The following is a 10,380-nucleotide window of genomic DNA, read 5'->3' as shown; positions in this document are numbered from 1 at the left end:
GGTAGCTGAGGCCCAGAGAGGTGAAGTGACTTGCCCAAAGTCACACAGCTGACAAGTGGCAGAGCTGGGATTTGAACCCATGACTTCTGACTCCAAAGCCCGGGCTCTTTCCACTGAGCCACGCTGCTTCTCTATGGGGCCTCGTCTCTCATTCCAGACCGGCTGAGGGGTTGGCTCGGCCCTGGCGGGTTAATATGTTTTGTTTTGTTCTCTGTCTCCCCCTTCTAGACTGTGAGCCCGCTGTTGGGTAGGAACCATCTCTATGTGTTGTCAACTTGTAATTCCCAAGCGCTTAGTACAGTGCTCTGCACACAGTAAGTGCTCAATAAATACGATTGAATGAATGAATGAATGAGGCCCAGTGAGGAGGTTAGTGGTGGCAGAGGAGCGGAGGGTGCGGGCTGGGCTGGAGAAGGACAGAACGGAGGTGAGGGAGGAGGGGGCGAGGGGATGGACAGCCCTGAAGCCCAGAGTGAGGAGTTTTTGCTTGATTTGTAGGTTGACAGCCACTGGAGATTTTTGAGGAAGGGAGTGACGTGCCCAGAGCGTTTCTGTACAACAGCACTTGTATACATTTGTACAGATTTATTACTTTATTTATGACCGCCTGCTTGCCAAATCCAACGGCTCCTACTCTATCCTAATCTTCCTCGACCTCTCAGCTGCCTTCGACACTGTGGCCCACCCCCTTCTCCTCAACACGCTACCCGACCTTGGCTTCCCAGTCTCCGTCCTCTCCTGGTTCTCCTCTTATCTCTCCGGCCGTTCACTCTCAGTCTCTTTTGCAGGCTCCTCCTCCCCCTCCCATCCCCTTGCTGTGGGGGCTCCCCAAGGTTCAGTGCTTGGTCACCTTCTGTTCTCGATCTACACTCACTCCCTTGGTGACCTCATTCGCTCCCACGGCTTCAACTCTCATCTCTACGCTGATGACACCCAGATCTACATCTCTGCCCCTGCTCTCTCCCCCTCCCTCCAGGCTCGCATCTCCTCCTGCCTTCAGGACATCTCCATCTGGATGTCTGCCCGCCACCTAAAACTCAACATGTCCAATACTGAACTCCTTGTCTTCCCTCCCAAACCCTGCCCTCTCCCTGACTTTCCCATCTCCGATGACGGCACTACCATCCTTCCTGTCTCACAAGCCCACAACCTTGGTGTCATTCTCGACTCCGCTCTCTCGTTCACCCCTCACATCCAAGCCATCACCAAAACCTGCCGGTGTCAGCTCCACAACATTGCCGTGATCTGCCCTTTCCTCTCCATCCAAACCTCTACCCTGCTTGTTCAAGCTCTCATCCTATCCCGTCTGGACTACTGCATCAGCCTCCTCTCTGATCTCCCATCCTCCTGTCTCTCCACACTTCAGTCTATATTTCACACTGCTGCCCGGATCATCTTTGTGCAGAAACGCTCTGGGCACGTTACTCCCCTCCTCAAAAATCTCCGGTGGCTACCCATCAATCTGCGCATCGGGCAGAAACTCCTCACCCTGGGCTTCCAGGCTGTCCATCCCCTCGCCCCATCCTACCTCACCTCCCTTCTGTCCTTCTCCAGCCCAGCCTGCACCCTCCGCTCCTCCGCCACTAATCTCCTCACCGTTAGGCCTCGTTCTCACCTGTCCCTCCATCGACCCCCGGCCCACATCCTCCCCCGGGCCTGGAATGCCCTCCCTCTGCCCATCCGCCAAGCTAGCTCTCTTCCTCCCTTCAAGGCCCTACTGAGAGCTCACCTCCTGCAGGAGGCCTTCCCACACTGAGCCCCTTCCTTCTTCTCCCCCTCGTCCCCCTCTCCATCCCCCCATCTTACCTCCTTCCCTTCCCCACAGCACCTGTATATATGTATATATGTTTGTACAGATTTATTACTCTATTTATTTATTTATCTTGTACATATCTATTCTATTTATTTTATTTTGTTAGTATGTTTGGTTTTGTTCTCTGTCTCCCCCTTCTAGACTGTGAGCCCACTGTTGTGTAGGGACTGTCTCTATATGTTGCCAACTTGTACTTCCCAAGCGCTTAGTACAGTGCTCTGCACACAGTAAGCGCTCAATAAATACGATTGATTGGTTGATTGATTGATTGATTTTACTTGTACATATTTACTATTCTATTTATTTTGCCAATGATGTGCATATAGCTATAATTCTATTTGTTCTGACGATTTTGACACCTCTCCACATGTTTTGTTTTGTTGTCTGTCTCCCTCTTCTAGACTGTGAGCCCATTGTTGAGGAGGGGCCGTCTCTATATGTTGCCGACTTGGACTTCCCAAGCGCTTAGTCCAGTGCTCTACACACAGTAAGCGCTCAATAAATACGATTCAATGAACGAATGAATGAATAGAACAACAAGCACATCCCTGCCCACAGCGAGCTCACAGTCTAGAGGAGGAGACAGACATTGATATAAATAAATAAATAACAGATATATGCGGATAATAATAATAATGTTGGTATTTGTTAAGCGCTTACTATGTGCCAAGCTACGGATATAACCATATGTGCTCTGGAGCTGGGAGGGAGGATGAATGAAGGAGCAATGTTGGGTAGGGACTGTCTCTATATGTTGCCAACTTGGACTTCCCAAGCGCTTAGTACAGTGCTCTGCACACAGTAAGCGCTCAATAAATACAATTGAATAAAAGTAAGTGGGAGAAGGGAGTGGGAGAAGAGGAGAGGAGGGCTTAGTCAGGGAAGGCTTCTTGGAGGAGATGTGCCTTTGATAAGGCTTTGAGGTAGGGGACAGCAATTATCTGTCTTCTATTAGAAGCAGCGTGGCTCAGTGGAAAGAACCTGGGCTTGGGAGTCAGAGGTCATGGGTTCAAATCCCGGCTCGGCCGCTTGTCTGCTGTGTGACCTTGGGCAAGTCACTTTACTTCTCTGTGCCTCAGTTACCTCATCTGTAAAATGGGGATTAGGACTGTGAGCCCTACGTTGGACTACCCGATCGCCTTGTTTCCCCCCAAGTGCTTAGAACAGTGTTTTGCACGTAGTAAGTGCTTAACAAATACCAACATTATTATTATTATTAATTAATACTTATATTATTATATTATATATTATTTTATATTATATTAATTATAATAATAATTATTATTATTATTACAGAGCAGCGTGGCTCAGTGGAGAAGAGCACAGGCTTTGGAGTCAGAGGTCATAGGTTCGAATCCCGGCTCCGCCACATGTCCGCTGTGTGACCTTGGGCAAGTCACTTAACTTCTCTGAGCCTCTGTTCCCTCATCTGTAAAATGGGGATTAAGACTGTGAGCCCCAAGTGGGACAACTTGATCACCTTGTATCCACCCCCAGCGCTTAGAACAGTGCTCTGCATATAGTAAGCGCTTAACAAATGCCATCATCATCATCATCATCATTATTCTTATTCTTATGTGTCTGATAGGAGGAGGGAGGGCGTTCCAGGCTAGAGGTAGGATGTGGCTTGTTAGGCCACGAGCACTTACTGTGTACTACTGAGCGCTTACTGAACACTTACTGTATTAAGCACTTGGGAGAGTACACTATAACGGGCAGATTCCCTGCCCACAACGAGCTTAGAGTCTAGAGGGGGAGATCAGTGGATCAGCTTGAGCTTCATGAGCCGAACGCAAGCTACGGCTAGAAAAGTGTCTCGGGAGGAACCAGAAGAGCCAACTGATGAGTAACAAGCCAAGGGGACTAATACGTAAGAAGGGGAGAACTCTTCGGAGAGTCTCAAAGCAGATCTTGAGGAACTCTTAAATAAAAAATGAATTTATTTCAATGCCTGTCTCCCCTGCTACACTTGAAAGCTCCTTGTGAGCGAGGAGTGGGTCCGCAGCACGGCTTAGTAGCTAGAAGACGGGCCTAGGAGTGAGAAGGTCACTGGTTCTAATTCCGGCTCCTCCACATGTCTGCTGTGTGGCCTTGGGCAAGTCACCTCACTTCCCTGGGCCTCAGTTCCCTCATCTGGAAAATGGGGATGAAGAGTGTGAGCCCTCTGTGGGACAGGGACTGTGTCCAACTTGACGATCTTGTATTTACTCCAGTGCTTAGAACAGTGTTTGGTGCATAGTAAGTACTTAATGAGTACCATAATTATTATTATTATTACTAACTCTGTTGTATTATACATCCCAAGCGCTTAGGACAATGCTCGGCACACGGTAAGCGCTCAGTAAGTAGCACTGATGGATGGATTGATTACCCATGATAGAGCAGGGATTACAGAAGGCAGGACTGAGGTGCTGCATGGTGTTTGGGGGAGGGGAGATTGGGGGTCATTCATTCATTCATTCAATCGTATTTATTGAGCACTTACTGTGTGCAGAGCACTGTACTAAGCACTTGGGAAGTACAAGTCAGCAACAGATAGAGGCAGTCCCTACCCAACAACGGGCTCACAGTCTAGAAGGGGGAGACAAACAACAAAAAGAAACATTCATTCATTCATTCAATCGTATTTATTAACAATAATAATAATAATGATGATGGCATTTGTTAAGCACTTACTACGTGCGAAGCACTGTTCTAAGCGCTGGGGGGGATACAAGGTGATCAGGTTGTCCCCCGTGGGGCACACAGTCTTCATCCCCATTTTACAGATGAGGGAACTGAGGCTCTGAGAAGTTAAGTGACTTGCCCAAGGTCACACAGCTGAGAAGTGGTGGAGCCGGAATTCGAACCCATGACTTCTGACTCCCAAGCCTGGGCTCTTTCCACTGAGTCAGACTGGCATGTATTGAGTGCTTACTGTGTGCAGGGCATTGTACGGAGCGCTTTGGAGAGTACAACGCCGCAGAGTTGGCAGATATTCATTCAATCGTATTTATTGAGCGCTTACTGTGTGCCGAGCACTGTACTAAGCGCTTGGGAAGTACAAGTCGGCAACATATAGAGACGGTCCCTACCCAACAGTGGGCTCACAGTGTTCCTAGCCCACAAGGAGCTACCTATGCTAGCCTCCCTTCAAGAAGGAAACCTTTCCTCTTCTCCCACTTATTGAGCGCTTACTGTGTGCAGAGCACTGTACAGGTGTCAAGTCATCATCATCAATCGTATTTATTGAGCGCTTACTATGAGCACTGGACTAAGCGCTTGGGAAGTACAAATTGGCAACATATAGAGACAGTCCCTACCCAACAGTGGGCTCACAGTCTAAAAGGGGGAGACAGAGAACAAAACCAAACATACTAACAAAATAAAATAAATAGAATAGATATGTACAAATAAAATAAATAAATAGAGTAATAAATATGTACAAACATATATACATATATACACGTTGTCAGAACAAACAGAATTAAAGCTAAATGTACATCATTGACAAAATAAATAGAATAGTAGATATGTCCAAGTAAAATAAATAGAGTAATAAATCTGTACAAACATATATACAGGTGCTGTGGGGAGGGGAAGGAGGTAGGGCGGCGGGGATGGGGAGGAGGAGAGGAAAAAGGGGGCTCAGTTTGGGTCAGGGTGGTGGAATAATAATAATAATAATAATAATGGCATTTATTAAGCGCTTACTATGTGCAAAGCACTGTTCTAAGGAAAGGACGGAAGGAAAGGATGTGGAGGAGGGAGGAGAAGGAGGAAGAGAGCACGGGGAGGGATTCTTTAATTAGAACGAAGACTAAAAAAATGACAGTTGTGGCTTCAGAGTTTTGTGAATACCCGTAGCTGAAAAGTATCTTTGAGCTGTGCTAAAAGCAGGCATCTCAGAAGACCTTCTAGGTTCTAAAGAAGGTAACAAATATCTCCTACGTTATGAGGATGCTTTGTAAAGCCCCTTTCCAGACTCTATTTCCGTTTTTATATTCACTTCTTAATTAGTTTCAGCTAATTAACTTAATTAGCATCCCTGTAGCACTCCTTTGGCACCTCTGTTTGGGAGCCATTAGGCCCCAGACTTCATCAGAAATCCTTGAGACTGTTTCTCCAGGAGCTGCTGAATGCTGAAGACTCTTTTTGAAGCACACAGGCGTACAAGGTTATTAACTGCTTGGCAGTTAGCCGGCATTTCATGGACTGCTGCTCGGCCTAAAGAAGTCCCAGGGTATTTAAAGCCAAACCGAGGAACGCCGCACAGGGAAAGACTTTAATTGAAAATAAGATGGTGAGAATCGCCACTGCATTCGGATACTTGGATCCGATCACCGATGAACTGAGGGACAGATAGAAAACTGAATGGAGAAATCATTCAGAACCTTTTAGACTGTGAGCCCGCTGTTGGGTAGGGACTGTCTCTATATGTTGCCAATTTGTACTTCCCAAGCGCTTAGTACAGTGCTCTGCACGTAGTAAGCGCTCAATAAATACGATTGATGATGAGAAATCAAACATGCCTTTTGGGAGGCCGACAGAGATCAAGGTACCGAAGATTACTGGGCCTCGATCTCTCATTCGTTCATTCAATCGTATTTACTGAGCGCTTACTGTGTGCAGAGCACTGTACTAAGCGCTTGGGAAGTACAAGCTGGCAACATATAGAGACGGACCCTACCCAACAACGGGCTCACAGTCTAGAAGGGGGAGACAAAAAACAAAACAAACCATGTGGACGGGTGTCAAGTCATCAGAATAAATAGAAGCAAAGCCATTCATCTCCCATTCCAGCGCCATAGCACTTAGGTACACATCTGTAATTTATTTATATTAATGTCCGTCTTCCCCTCTAGCTTATAAGCTCGTTGTGGGCAGGGAATATGTCTGTTTATTGTTATATTGTACTCTCCCAAGGGCTTAATACAGTGCTCTGCACACAGAAAGCACTCAGTAAATAATCATCATCATCATCATCATCATCATCAATCGTATTTATTGAGCGCTTACTATGTGCAGAGCACTGTACTAAGCGCTTGGGAAGTACAAATTGGCAACATATAGAGACAGTCCCTACCCAACAGTGGGCTCACAGTCTAAAAGGGGGAGACAGAGAACAGAACCAAACATACTAACAAAATAAAATAAATAGAATAGATATGTACAAATAAAATAAATAAATAAATAGAGTAAAAAAATATGTACAAACATATATACATATATACAGGTGATACATAATAATAATGATGACATTTCTTAAGCGCTTACTCTGTGCAAAGCACTGTTCTAAGCCCTGGGGGATACAAGGTGATCAGGTTGTCCCACGTGGGGCTCACAGTCTTAATCCCCATTTTACAGATGAGGGAACTGAGGCTCAGAGAAGTGACTTGCCCAAGGTCACACAGCAGACACGTGGCGGAGCCGGGATTCGAACCCATGACCTCTGACTCCAAAGCCCGTGCTCTTTCCACTGAGCCACGCTGCTTCCCTAAATACAATTACAATTGTATTTAGTCAATTAAATGCAAATTAAATACAATTGAATGTGAATGTGATAGTGTGCTACTGCAGAAAGTGTGGTACTGAAGTGGCAACAATCTCCAGATCACTCTGAAAATCTTCAGAGCAGTAAGAGTGTGTAACCTCTTATTGCACACTCTCAATTTCCTGGAATGAGGAGGAAAGCGATAAATATCAGGTATGGCGAGAAGCCGCATGGTTCAGTGGAAAGAGCAAGGACTGCTCATGGGTTCGAATCCCAGCTCTGCCAACTGTCAGCTGTGTGACTTTGGGCCAGTCACTTCACTTCTCTGGGCCTCAGTTCCCTCATCTGTAAAATGGGGATGAAGACTGTGAATCCCCCCGGGGACAACCTGATTACCTTGTAACCTCCCCAGCGCTTAGAACAGGGCTTTGCACATAGTAAGCGCTTAATAAATGTCATTTTTATTATTATTATTATTATATAGTTGTAATTGGATCGGCAAAGAATCCAGGCTTGGAGATGAAAATATACAAGTGCTCACTTATGAATCAATCAGGGGTGTTTATTAAGTGCCTAAGTGTGCAGAGCACTGTACTAAATACTTGGGCGAGTACAATACAACAGGGGTGGTAGACATGATCCCTGCCCACAAGGAGCTTACAGGCTAGATTGGGAGACAGACATTAAAATAAATTATAGATATGGACATTTGGGTAGGGACCATCTCTATATGTTGCCAACTTGTACTTCCCAAGCGCTTAGTACATTCATTCATTCAATCGTATTTACTGAGTGCTTACTGTGCGCAGAGCACTGGACTAAGCGCTTGGGAAGTCCAAGTTGGCAACATATAGAGACGGTCCCTACCCAACAGCGGGCTCACAGTCTAGAAGCGGGAGACAGACAACAAAACACATTAACTAAATAAAATAAATAGAATAAATATGTACAAGTAAAATAAATAAATAAATAGAATTGTCAGCTGTGTGACTTTGGGCAAGTCAATCAGTCAATCAATCAATCAATCAATCATATTTATTAAGCACTTACTGTGTGCAGAGCACTGTACTAAGCGCTTGGGAAGTACAAATTGGCAACATATACAGTCCCTACCCAACAGTGGGCTCACAGTCTAGAAGGGGGAGACAGAGAACAAAACAAAACATACTAACAAAATAAAATAGGATAGATATGTACAAGTAAAATAAATAAATAAATAAATAAATAGAGTAATAAATATGTACAAACATATATACATATATACAGGTGCTGTGGGGAAGGGAAGGAGGTAAGATGGGGGGGATGGAGAGGGGGGCGAGGGGGAGAGGAAGGAAGGGGCTCAGTGTGGGAAGGCCTCCTGGAGGAGGTGAGCTCTCAGCAGGGCCTTGAAGGGAGGAAGAGAGCTAGCTTGGCGGAGGGGCAGAGGGAGAGAGGGCATTCCAGGCCCGGGGGATGACGTGGGCTGGGGATCGATGGCGGGACAGGCGAGAACAAGGTACAGTGAGGAGATTAGCAGTGGAGGAGCAGAGGTTGCGGGCTGGGCAGTAGAAGGAGAGAAGGGAGGGGAGGTAGGAGGGGGCGAGGGGATGGACAGCCTGGAAGCCCAGGGTGAGGAGTTTCTGCCTGATGCGCAGATTGATTGGTAGCCACTGGAGATTTTTGAGGAGGGGAGTAACATGCCCAGAGCATTTCTGGACAAAGATAATCTGGGCAGCAGCGTGAAGTATGGATTGAAGTGGAGAGAGACACGAGGATGGGAGATCAGAGAGAAGGCTGATGCAGTAGAGAGAAGGCTGATGCATTATCCAACCTCGGCTTCACTGACACTGTCCTCTCCTGGTTTTCCTATCTCCCTGGCCTCTCATTCCCAGTCTCTTTCAAGGGCTCCTCCTCCGTCTCCCACCCCTCAAATGTGGGTGTCCCTCGAGGTTCAGTTCTGAGTCCCCTTCTCTTCTCCATCTAAACCAACTCCCTTGGTGAACTCAGTCACTCACATGGGTTCAACTACCACTTCGATGCAGATGATACCCAATTCTACATCTTATTCAGTCATATTTATTGAGTGCTTACAATGTGCAGAACACCTCCACCCCTCGTGGCTCAGTGGAAAGAGCCCGGGCTTGGGAGACAGAGGTCATGGGTTCTAATCCCGGCTCCACCACTTGTCAGCTGGGTGACTTTGGGCAACTCACTTCACTTCTCTGGGCCTCGGTTCCGTCATCTGTAAAATGGGGATGAAGACTGTGAGCCCCACATGGGACAACTTGATCACCTTGTGTCCTCTCCAGCGCTTTGCACATAGTAAGTGCTTAACAAATGCCATTATTATTATTATCATTATCTCTCTCCCTCTCTCCAGGCTCGCATTTCCTCCTGCCTCAAGACATCTCTACTTGGATGTCATCCCATCACCTCAAACTTAACATATCTAAAACAGAACTTCTTATCCTCCCACCCAAACCCTGCCCTCCCCCTGACTTTCCCATCACTGTAGACGGCACCACCATCCTTCCCGTCTCACAAGCCCATAACCTTGGTGTTATCCTTGACTCCTCCCTCTCTCATTCAACCCACATCTTCAGTCCTTCACTAAATAAGTCGTCAGCTCGACCGTCACAACGTCGCTAAATTCACCCTTTCCTCTCCATCCAATCTGCTACCACGTTTATCCAGTCACTCAATCTACCCCGCCTTGATTAATAATAATATAATAATAATAATAATGGCATTTGTAAAGTGCTTACTATCTGCCAAGCTCTGTTCTAAGCGATGGGGAAGATACGAGGTAATCAGGTCATCCCAGGTGGGGCTCACACAGTAAGCGCTCAATAAATACGATTGAATGAATGAATGTTAGGTAGGGACCGTCTCTATATGTTGCCGACTTGTACTTCCCAAGCGCTTAGTCCAGTGCTCTGCACACAGTAAGCGCTCAATAAAGACGACTGAATGAATGAATGAATTTATTTTACTTGTACATATTTACTATTGTATTTATTTTATTTTGTCATCCGTCTCCCCCTTCCAGACTGTGAGCCCGCTGTTGGGTAGGGACCATCTCTCTGTGTTGCCGACTTGGACTTCCCAAGCGCTT

This window comes from Tachyglossus aculeatus, chromosome 1, assembly GCF_015852505.1.
Source record: "Tachyglossus aculeatus isolate mTacAcu1 chromosome 1, mTacAcu1.pri, whole genome shotgun sequence".
NCBI classification, from domain to species: Eukaryota; Metazoa; Chordata; class Mammalia; order Monotremata; family Tachyglossidae; genus Tachyglossus; species Tachyglossus aculeatus.
This window is presented reverse-complemented; position numbering follows the sequence as displayed.